This window comes from Meriones unguiculatus, chromosome 8 (assembly GCF_030254825.1).
Source record: "Meriones unguiculatus strain TT.TT164.6M chromosome 8, Bangor_MerUng_6.1, whole genome shotgun sequence".
Classification (NCBI taxonomy): domain Eukaryota; kingdom Metazoa; phylum Chordata; class Mammalia; order Rodentia; family Muridae; genus Meriones; species Meriones unguiculatus.
Window position 1 is genome coordinate 43868503 of NC_083356.1, and position 11207 is coordinate 43879709.

The 11207-nt window shown below is 38.4% G+C and overlaps 1 pseudogene; it reads left to right on the forward strand.

Moving 5' to 3' along the window:
* The first annotated feature begins 8815 nt into the window (after positions 1-8815).
* Positions 8816-10462, forward strand: LOC132655960 (small ribosomal subunit protein uS2B-like; annotated as a pseudogene).
* Positions 10463-11207: the final 745 nt, after the last annotated feature.

Here is an 11207-nt window from a genome sequence, read left to right on the forward strand (position 1 = left end):
ATAAAAAGATAAGAGTCTTCTGAAAAAGAATTTGGTTATGGAGACCATTTAGACACTAGACTTCTTGCAGGATAGGAGGGTATTTGAGGAATGGAATTAGGGTTAAGACTAGGAGCCTTATAGCCCATCCTTATCTTGAACTTGCAAATATGTGAGGCTTATCTTAGAGTCTTCTTTTCCTCTAACCTCTACATCTTAAGGACTGGAATGACACATATATGCTACCACACCTAGATAGCAAGACAATCACTTATTTAAATCAAGGAACACTCTATCTCAAACATGACATTAAGTGCTTAAGGACTGGAATGACACATATATGCTACCACACCTAGATAGCAAGACAATCACTTATTTAAATCAAGGAACACTCTATCTCAAACATGACATTAAGTGCTAGCATTTCTTTAATGAATTTTCTACTAATTTTTAACAGATACATTAATAAATGTACATGTCTTTTGAATTAATAATTTTTTTTATTAATTACAGTTTATTCACTTTGTATCCCAGCTGTACCCTCCTCCTTCATTCCTTTCCAGTCTCACCCTCCCTCCCTCTTCTCCTCCCATGCCCCTCCCCCAGTCCACTGACCCTAGCCTATCAGGTCTCATCAAGACTGGATGCATTTTCTTCCTCTGTGGTTGCACATGTTGTTTTATTGGTATCCACATTTTGGTTTGATAAGATGTCAATAAAAATTATCAGTGCTTAATAAATAGATAAAGGCTCTAGAAACTGGCAGCTTTGGTGAGCCAGCAAACAGACTCTGATGAAGACATCTAGACATCTGAGTGAGCACTTTTACCAGGATAGAAAGGCACGTGCAGCCAACAACCCTCTCACTCTCAAGTGCAGTGGAGAAAGGAAATGTAACGTGTGCAGAAGGGAGGAACAGTGAAAGCAAAACAAAGGTGGTGAGGTCAAAAGCCCTGCTGGGATGAGACTCCACTCAACAGGCCAAGCCCTTTTGTAATCACCTCCCCGATTGGGACTGGGTGGCAATGTAGAGAGAGCTTGGGAGAAGGGAAGTCAGGAAGGAGGGTAAAGGTCACAACCGTTTTTTTAGAAGTGCACAAGCCACGTAATACAAGATGAGTGTATTAGATCTTATGCTATCTGAGCATTTTAAACATGGAGATGTTTTCCAAATCAAGGGAAATGAACTACATCACACACACACACACACACACACACACACACACACACACAGAAACACACACATCTTTTTCAGGCTCTCCTCCTCCTCCCCCAAGCTGACATGAAAGGCACTGAAACAATCAACTCATGGAAACCCCAAACTCAGGTCAATAAAACCCCCAGACCATTGCTTACTCGGAAGTTCTGCAGCCTTATGGCTACCTAGCAGTATTTGGCTGCCTACACAGCCAATGAAATTCCTATGATATTTTTTTCTTTTTTTTTCAAAATGTTTTGTTCTTCTTATGTAGGACCATTTTAGCCTCTGCCAAATTCAGCAGTCACCATAGTGCCATAGTACCTCTAATGCAAAAGTCAGGATAAAAAATTTACCCTGGTAGAGTGGTTCTCCTGTAACGGAGAAGCTTCCATCTGCCTACTTCAAAGGTTGTTCCTAAAACCTCCTCCGACTGGGGCTCCACTTCTGTGTTCTGTTAATAGTTCAGCAACTGGTTGGAGCACAATTAGCCATTTGTCCTCCCTGCAAGGGGCTGGTCACGAATGTGGCTTCTAAGCCAAGAGTAGGACTCCACCCTGGACAAATTTGGCCTAAAAGCATTAAAAAAAAAAAAAAAAAAAAAACCCACTTCTCTGTTGCCAAGTACTCTAACGTAAACATGATTCTGTTTTTTTTTTAAAAATAAGATGGATCAGAATTAGATCAAAGCACTATTTCTTCTTGGTACCCCTAATTCTCACCTGCCATTGAACAAGAAGGGAGAAAGCCTGAGGTCCCAGGGTACTTTTCCTGCAAGGTACACAGACCACTGAGTGTTCACGAAGCAGCTTATCAGAAAGTCATGTTGTCCCTGTGAACAACAACCGGAGGGGATAGGGTCAGATTCTTGGGGATCCACTTGTTCACGTAATTGTTCTTAATAAAGTATATATTTTACATATTTAAATGCATACATATTTAATATTTATATAATTTATGTATTTATTTAATATATAAGATGTGTTAACTATATTTACATATGTTCCCCCTCTTTCCTAAATAAACATGTATCTCTGTGTTCAGATGTATTTCTAGACTGGGAAGAATTTCTTAACATTGTAAAAAGACAATCAAAAAGGTTCTTTGCTGCAGCTGGATTACAAAGTGAATAAACTGTAATAAAAATAATAAAAATAAATAAAGAAATAAATAAAAAGAAATTTAAAAAAGAAAAACTGTTCACTGCCAAAGAGCATTATCTAATCTAAATTATTTACTGAATTTCATTACAAGGAAATCTTTTAAAGTTATATTTGTGAGTGTTTGGAAAGGAAAGAAAGACAGCTTTTCTGGGCCAAATTATTTTTTTTTTTTCCATTTTTAAGTTACCTGTTTACTAAATGTGTGCATAGATAGCACCTCAGTTTGCTAAGCTCCGTCTGTGCAAACAGCAATGTGTTTAATAATTCAACAACCATCTAAAATCTGTACTAATATTATCCCCATATGACAAATGAGGACACTGAGAATAAAGAGCTCAGGTAACTTGCAAAGGGTCACTCAGGTTTAAGAGGCCAAGCTGGAATGCTGGTAAGGCATTCTGTCTGTGTGTTCTGTGTTTTTTTTCATTGATTCCTGTCTAAGGGAAACCTCATAGATGAGGAATCTAAGTCATACATATTCATGTAAACAGCTTATTGGGCATGATGTCCCACCCTCTAATTCTAACTATCAGGAGAATACTAGCATAGAAGTATCTTTTTGAGTTCCAAGCTAACCTGACCACAGTATAAAGCAACATATATAACCTATTTTAATATGTAATAGAATACATATTTTATTATAATAATAAATAACATATAAATATTTTAAGTCTATTTAATTCACATAAAATCTAAATATAATAAAGAAAATAATATATTTCAAATTAGAATAATAATGACTAAATAAATAAATAAGGGTGCTGTGGCCGGGCTTGGTAGGCTAGCCTAACCATCACAGGTATTTATGTGTGGAGGAATACTAATTCCAGGTACTTAGGTAGGTAGGTGGCAAATTCTTGTTCAGTCTAGTATTCAGAGTCAAAATTTAAAACTACTTCAAGAGGAGGGCGGGGTATGAGATGTCTTGTAGGTAAAGGCACTTGCCTCTGAGCCTGGACACTGAGTTCAAGCCTCAGGAACCCTGTGGCGGGAGGGGAAAATCAATGCTGAGGAGTGTTCTCTGGTTTCACATGTGTGGCCTGGTATGTGTACTCTGTCCCACACCCACGATTGAAAGAGATGTAATGGAAAAGAAAAGAAAAACTGTCCATGCAAATCACTGAACACATTTGATTTACAAAGGCTAGGGATTTCGCTTAGGATCTGTCCCTCAGTTCAACTCTGAGTACTAAGGGGAGGAGAAAAGCTAAATATAAATTTCTATTTACAGTTATAACCTCTTCAGGTACTTGTTTCTTTAGACTCACTTGTCCATATTAGGCTATGAACTACCTACAACTAAGAGAAATTTAAACTTCTTTCTATAATTGGTCACACAAAGTAAACAGGGGAGTTTTAAAATACACCTTCATCTTCAACTTCTGAATAGCATGATTAATTCATGGAGGACCAATATATGTTCACAAACACCAAAAACACATGGTGAATTCATGTTGAAATAGGGATTTGCAAAGCATTCAGAGTGAGAACCTACAAAGAGGAGCTGATGTAGTTTAGGGTAAAAGCACAAACTTGGTCCACACAGAAACCAGGAAAGCTATATGACATTACGTAGAAAGAAAGTCCACGCATGTGAGAATTAGCGAACACCGAACACAGTACTTTTCATCCTCCTAAGGCTCTCAATCTTTCCAACACTGCGATTCTTTGACGTACTTCCTCATATTGTTGTGACCCCCAACCATAAAAGTATCTTTGTTGCTCCTCTCTAACTGTAACTTTGCTACTGTTACAAATCGCAAGGTAACTCTGATATGTAAATCCCCAGAGGCATCACAGCCCACATGTTGAGAACCACAGCCCTAAGGTGCTGTTGTTTGGGAAGCTTCATGGTCTGTGACTGGAAGACTAAGCCAACTGTCCCTAAGACAAGGTTGAAATTTCTGTAACTTCTCTGGATTAAAGGAAAAAAAAATAGTTTGGCCTTCCAGCTAGAAAACAACCCTAAAGGGTTTTATTTATGTTTTAAGGAGATTTCTCAACTGCAACCGGGTTCAGCCTGTTAAGTAGACACTCCTCCATCCCACAAGTGTACATATTTTGTCTATCTAAAAGAGAAAAGACTGTCTTTACTAGTAAAATAAAATAACTCCTGCTGCTGTTAATGAATAATTTTTATTCATTCATGCATACATTTAAAAGACTGTTACACAACTGTAACCTAAAATGGAGAAATGAAATATATGTGTATCCATAGATAATCATATCCTACAGAATGTACAAAAAGCTTCTTAAATAAGTGCTACAAATAAGTCCATGGAAACTGGAAAGATTATCAAGTTACATAATCATGTAGAAAATCTTGTCAAACAAAAACATGGTAGTTAGTAATCAGGACATGAATAGCTAGGAACTTGAGAAGAAAAGGATGCTTTCTACTGTATACATTGTTGTGCCTTTAAATTAATGTTGTATTAATGAAACACCTGTTCAAAAACTAGTTTTCAAAAAGAAAATTTACCTAAAACACCTATAGTTGCTATAGATAACAGCTATATTTATAGATATTTATCATTTTAAGCATCAAATTAACACCCTAGAAATTAAGACTGCCAGCTGAGCTGAACACGGTGGACCAGGCCTGTAACTACAGAATGTGGTATGTTCAGGCAGGAGTCATACCAGGAGTTCTAGAACAGCATGGTCTACACAGTGAGTTCCAGGCCATTCTTGACTGTGGAGCATTGGCATTAAAACAAGCAAACAAACAAACGAACAAACAAACAAAAAACCCTATAAATAGGCTTATCAGAAAGTGTACCCAATTGAAACTGCAATCAGCAATCTTCTAGAACAGGTAAATAGACAATACATCTATTACTTAGCTGAAGATGAAGTTCAGTTGGTAAATGTTTGCTTAGCATTCACAAAACCCTTGGTTCAGTCTCTAGCAACTCTAACAACACATAACCTATTTGTCTTGTCATGTGTCTGTAATTGTAGTACTTGAGAGAAGGAGGCAGGAGGGTCAGATGTTTAAGATCCTCACAGGTTATACGAAGTGATTTTGATGCTTTACTACAGTACGTAAGACTTAATCTCAATGCTGATACTCATTGCCAAACTTGTGGCAGAGCACAGGGAGCCTTACGGAGGAAGAGAGGGGTGGGATTAGAGGGACATGGAGGGGACAGGAGCCACACAAGGAGATCAACAAAACTAAAAGATTGGAGCCCAGGGGGTCCTGCAGAGACTGATGCACCAAGGGAGGACCAAACATGAAGAGGACCTAGACCCACTGCCCAGATGTGGCCAACTGGCAGCTCAGTCTCCATGTGGATCTCTGAGTGAGAGGATCAGGGGCTGATCTATCATGAACTCAGTTGACTGCTCTCTGATCACTCACCCCTGATGATGCAGCCTTGCCAGGCCATGGAGGAAGAGGATTCAAGCAGTCTTGATGAGACTTAACAAGCTATGGGCAGATGGCAATAGTGGAGAACTTCCTCTTTCAGTGGACTAGGGTAAGAGGGAGGGAAGGTGGGACTGGGGGAGTTGAGGGATATATAATGAATAAATAGTGAAAAAAATTTAAAACAACAAAATAAAAATGAGAAAAAATACTTTGTCTCAAGAATAAAACAAAATTCCCACACACTACTCAAATCACCCTCAAAAAGAAAGAAAGAAAGAAAACCTTAAAGAGAAAAAAGAAGAATGGGAAGGAAAGAATGAAGCAAATAAAATGAATCACAGGCCAATGGTAAATGTATAGTTACAAAGATTACCTGAAAGAACAGAGAAGGATGACGTGAGCTCGGTGTGGTGGGATGTATTTGTGCTGTCCCAGCTGCCTGGGGGGTTGAGGTTGAAGGATGGATGGCTTAAGGCCACTAGTCTGAGACCAGCCTGGAGAGCATGACAAGACCTCATCTCTAAGAGAAGAGGAGCAAGCCAAAGAACAGGAGGAGGAACAAGAAAGGAAGAAGAAGGAGGACGCCATAGTTATAAAACATTTTTCTAAAATACATGAAAGAAATAAATTCAGAAAATTCATATAAGCATGTAGACAGAAACATCTAGACATATGATAGTGAAACAACTGCAAAGCAAAATGGAGTCAAATTAGCAAAAAAAAAAAAAAAAACAGGACAAAATTCTCCCTCCCTCGAAGTAAACACACACACACACATAAACACACACACACACAAATCTGACAGCTAACACTGACTATGGATTGGCATTTTTATTGTACAGAAAGAAAGTAAATGTCCACCTAATATCATATAAATAAGGAAACATTTGTTGCAAGTTGTATGATGAAAAAAGAAGAAAAGAGTGGAAAATATTAACATATGTGTGTATTGTATATAAATAAATATCAGGGTTGGAGACATTCCCTGCTTTTCCAGAGGACTTGAGTTCAGCTCTCAGCATCCACATCAGCTTGCTGACAACCACTTCTTCTGGCCTTTGCACATATATACACACACATGTACACACAAACACAAACTCATACACACAAACACAGATGAAAATAAATCTTTAAAATACATGAAAATAAATATTAATCTGATAAACAATAAGCTTCTTACTTAAAATTACATAAAGAAATAGAATTCACAATGAATTACTATTAAATATAAGGGATTTAAACTGCTACCAGTACAGAAAAAGCCGTAAATGAAGAATTTTGTGATACATTACAATGAGATCTTTTTTAGAGTCATAAAGTGATTTTGTTTTTGTTGATAAATATCAACTTTTATAACTTTATTATTTTACTGTGGACTTAAAATTGTATCTATGGGAAAAAACCTTACATCTGGCTCTGAAATAGTTCAGTTGAGGAATGCATCCATGATATGAGTTTAATTCATTGCAGCAAAATAATAACAATAGTTAAATACAGTTATTTAAAAGGCTATGGGCACAGTTCAGAAGCAACACATTTGATCTAGTCCATAACATCATAAGAAAATACTTACATAAAATCAAATCAGTTTTCTAGTTGTCAAATTATAATCACTAGAGAGTCTTTAATGAATAATTATATTTATGAAAAACAAGATATATTTTTCCAAAATTGAAACAATTTGAGTTATAAAATTAATAAATTTTAAATGAATTATAATTCAAGGCATTACAAACATTCAATAGTCTGCAATGCAGCAAATAAACTATCAAGAATAGTACAGGAGAGGAGCAAAATCTTTTGTGAACAATAACCTTTTAATTTCATGTTTAAAAACATAGTTGAGGCCACATTTCTCTCCTGTTTCTACAGGAAGTTTGAGTCCCATGTTCAAACACGTATACAGTAAAAAAAATAAAAAAACAAAAAAAAAACTCATGTAAAAAAAACATAGTTGAAAATACAGTTATAAAGAAGTATTAGAGAGACACTAAAAAGTTAAAGCTGGTTTAACTTTGAGAATGCCATCCAAAGCAGACTTAAAGCAAGAAACATTACTTGATAAAGAAAGAAATGTGATGATTAAGGATTTAACTTTTTGCAGAGTTATCATTGCATATAGCAACAAGATCTCAAAATATAGTGGACACACAGACAGGATCTAGCCACAGAAAAATATTGTCATACTCTCCTCTTTGGGATCAATACAGCTAGACAAACATGCAGTAGAACTCTCTTGTGCAATTTAGGGTTTGTCACTGCAGGAGTGGAGCAATCACACCCTGCAATTATGTCAACCACAAGTGTCTCTAAAATGACAAAGTATTCCTGGTTGACAAATATCATATTACTTGCACAGTCAATTATATACTTAGATATGAACATATGCTGTATGTATATATAAACTCACCCATAGAAATATATATATATATATATATATACATATATATATTTATACTTACATATATACTAACACAGAAGAGTATGATGGACAAAAGTTTACACAATTGATGTATATAGTTACTGTTGCTATCAGAAAGATATAATTCATATAATTTTTGACTGGATATTTAACTTTGGGGTGTGGATCTAAGGCAGAAAAAGAGAGTTGGAGGCCTGTACTAGTTAATCTTTCTAAAAATTGAGTGTAAGAAAGAAATAATATCACTTAATGGAAATTTCCCCAGAGCAAGAAGATATTAAAGGCTGATGTGTGCCAAAACAAGACAGAAATCAAACCCTAGCGATCAGTCCTCCTCACAGACATACATTCCAGCTTGAGGTTTTGAACAAACCTCTAATGTTATTAAATCAAAATCAGCAAGACATAAACAACGTGATATTTAGCATCCAAAAGTCTTCAGTGCTGGGCTTTATAGACTTTTATTGCTAGACTATTGTCTATAATCTTCAATCTGTAAATAATATATGTGCGCATAAGGAATACTACGGCACTGTGAGCGCGAATGAACTACAACTGAAGCAACAAAGAAAGTATAGAAATAAAAACTGTTTTTCCTTGTTGCCTGGGGATGGGTCTATAAGGCATTTCTCTTGATTCCCGGCGTAACTTAGAAACTTAAAGGGGAAACTTACACAATGTCCGGAGCCCTTGATGTCCTGTAGATGAAGGAGGAGGACTTCCTCAAATTCCTCACCTCGGGAACCCACTTAGGTGGCCCCAACCTTTACTTTCAGATGGCACAATACTTCCACAAAAGGAAGAGTGATGGTATCTGCATTATAAATCTGAAGAGGACCTGGGAGAAGTTGCTGTTTGCAGCTCAGGCTATTGTTGCCATTGAGGACCCTGCTGATGTCAGCGTCATCTCCTCCAGGAACACTGGCTAGTGAGCTGTGCTGCCATTTGTTGCTGCCACTAAAGCCACTCAAATTGCTGGCTGTTTCAGACCTGGAACCTTCACTAAGCAGATCCAAGCAGCCTTTTGGAAGCCATGGCTTCTAGTGGTGACTGGTGCTGGGGCTGACCACCAGCCCCTCATGGAGGCCTCTTATGTCAGCCTGCCCACCATTGCTCTGTGCAATGCAGATACTCCTCTGCTCTATATGGACATTGCCATCCCGTGCAACAACAGGGAGCTCACTCGGTGGGTCTGATGTTGTGGATGCTGGTCCAGGAGGTATTCCACATGTGTGGCATTATCTCCCATGAGCACCCATGGGAGATTATGCCTGACCTTTACTTCTTTCTTTTTATTAATTATACTTTATTCACTTTGTGTCCCCCCCCCATAAGATCCTCCTCCTCCCCTCCTGGTCCCACCCTCCCTCCCCCTTCTTCACTCATGCCCCTCCCCAAGTCCACTGATAGGAGAGGTCCTCCTCTCCTTCCTTCTGATCTTAGTTTATCAGATCACATCAGGAGTGGCTGCATTGTCATCTTCTGTGGCCTGGTAAGGCTGTTCCCCCCTCAGGGGGGAGGTGATCAAAGAGCAGGCCAATCAGATTATGTCAGAGACAGTCCCTGTTCCCATTACTTTGGAACCCACTTGGATACTGAATTGCCATGGACTACATCTGTGCAGGGGTCCTAGGTTATCTCCATGAATGGTCCGTGGTTTGAGTATCAGTCTCAAAAAAGACCCATGTGCCAAGATTTTTTGGTTCTGTTGCTCTCCTTGTGGGGTTCCTGTCTTCACCAGATCTTACTATTTCCCACTTCTTACATAAGAATCCATGCACTCTGCCCAACAGTTGGCCATAAGTCTCAGTGTCTGCTTTGATAGTATGCAGGGTAGAGCCTTTCAGAGGCCCTCTGTGGCAGGTTTCTAGGTTGTTTCCTGTTTTCTTCTTCTTCTGGTTTCCATCCTCTTTGCCTTTCAGGATGGAGATTGAGCATTTTAGTCAGGGTCCTCTCTCTTGATTAGTTTCTTTAGATGTACAGATTTTAGTAGGTTTATCCTGTGTTATGTGTCTATATGAGTGTGTATATACCGTGTGTATCTTTACTTCTACAGAGACCCAGAGGAGATTGAGAATGAGGAGCAGGCTGCTGCTAAGAAGGCCGTGACCAAGGAGGAATTACAGAGCAAATGGACTGTGCCAGCTCCTGAGTTCACTGCTGCTCAGCCCGAAGTAGCAGACTGTTCTGAGGGTGTGCAGGTGCCCTCTGTACTCATCCAAGAGTTCTCTACTGAAGACTGGAGTGCCCAGCCAGCCACTGAAGACTGGTCAGCAGCTCCCTCAGCGCAGGCCACCGAGTGGGTTGGAGCCAGCACTGGGTAACCCTGAGCCCCTTCACAGACGCCTGAGCAAAGGAGAAAAGAGGTGGAAGGAAAATCAGTTCCTAAAAGATAAAAAAATAATAAAATAAAATAAAAACTGTGACTCATGAAGGATATTCACTGCGTAGTCCCTTCATAGACTGTCAACAATTAATTAACATAACCAAATAACATTAAAGGCTACTGTGTGACTTACCCTGAGAGAAGTATTAATTAAACAGGGATGTGGATATGTTTTCAAGAAGGCAGAGCATAGTATGTTTCTTGCTCTTAGAGGTGATTTTGTGAATACATTCCTGTTGTAAGCATTTATTTAGTCACAAACTTATAATCTGATACTTTTTCAGGATATGTATTAGAGTTCCCTGCAAAAATGATGACAGTGGTTGCTACTGTTATTTGATGTTGAGGATGAAATTTATACTGTTAAGCATACACTTAACTGTACATGTTAAGCATACACTCTATTACGAAAGCACATTCCATGTCCTTAGTGCCTTCCGGAATACTCTTAACACCAAGCTTTTTCTATTGCCAGGTTCTCTGGAACCACCTGTGTCTTTCCTTCAGGTTTAGACTTGCAATTTTGCTTCCAACTTCTGCCCCGAAGATGCGTGATTCTCTGTAATACACTGGTGTAGGTGTAACTTTGGCTCTGCGGTCGGTCACTGTTTAGCTATTTTTAAAATGTCCCCCAAGGTCTGTTCTCTTATCTCTTTCCAACTCCCTCAGAAAACTGTTAGTAA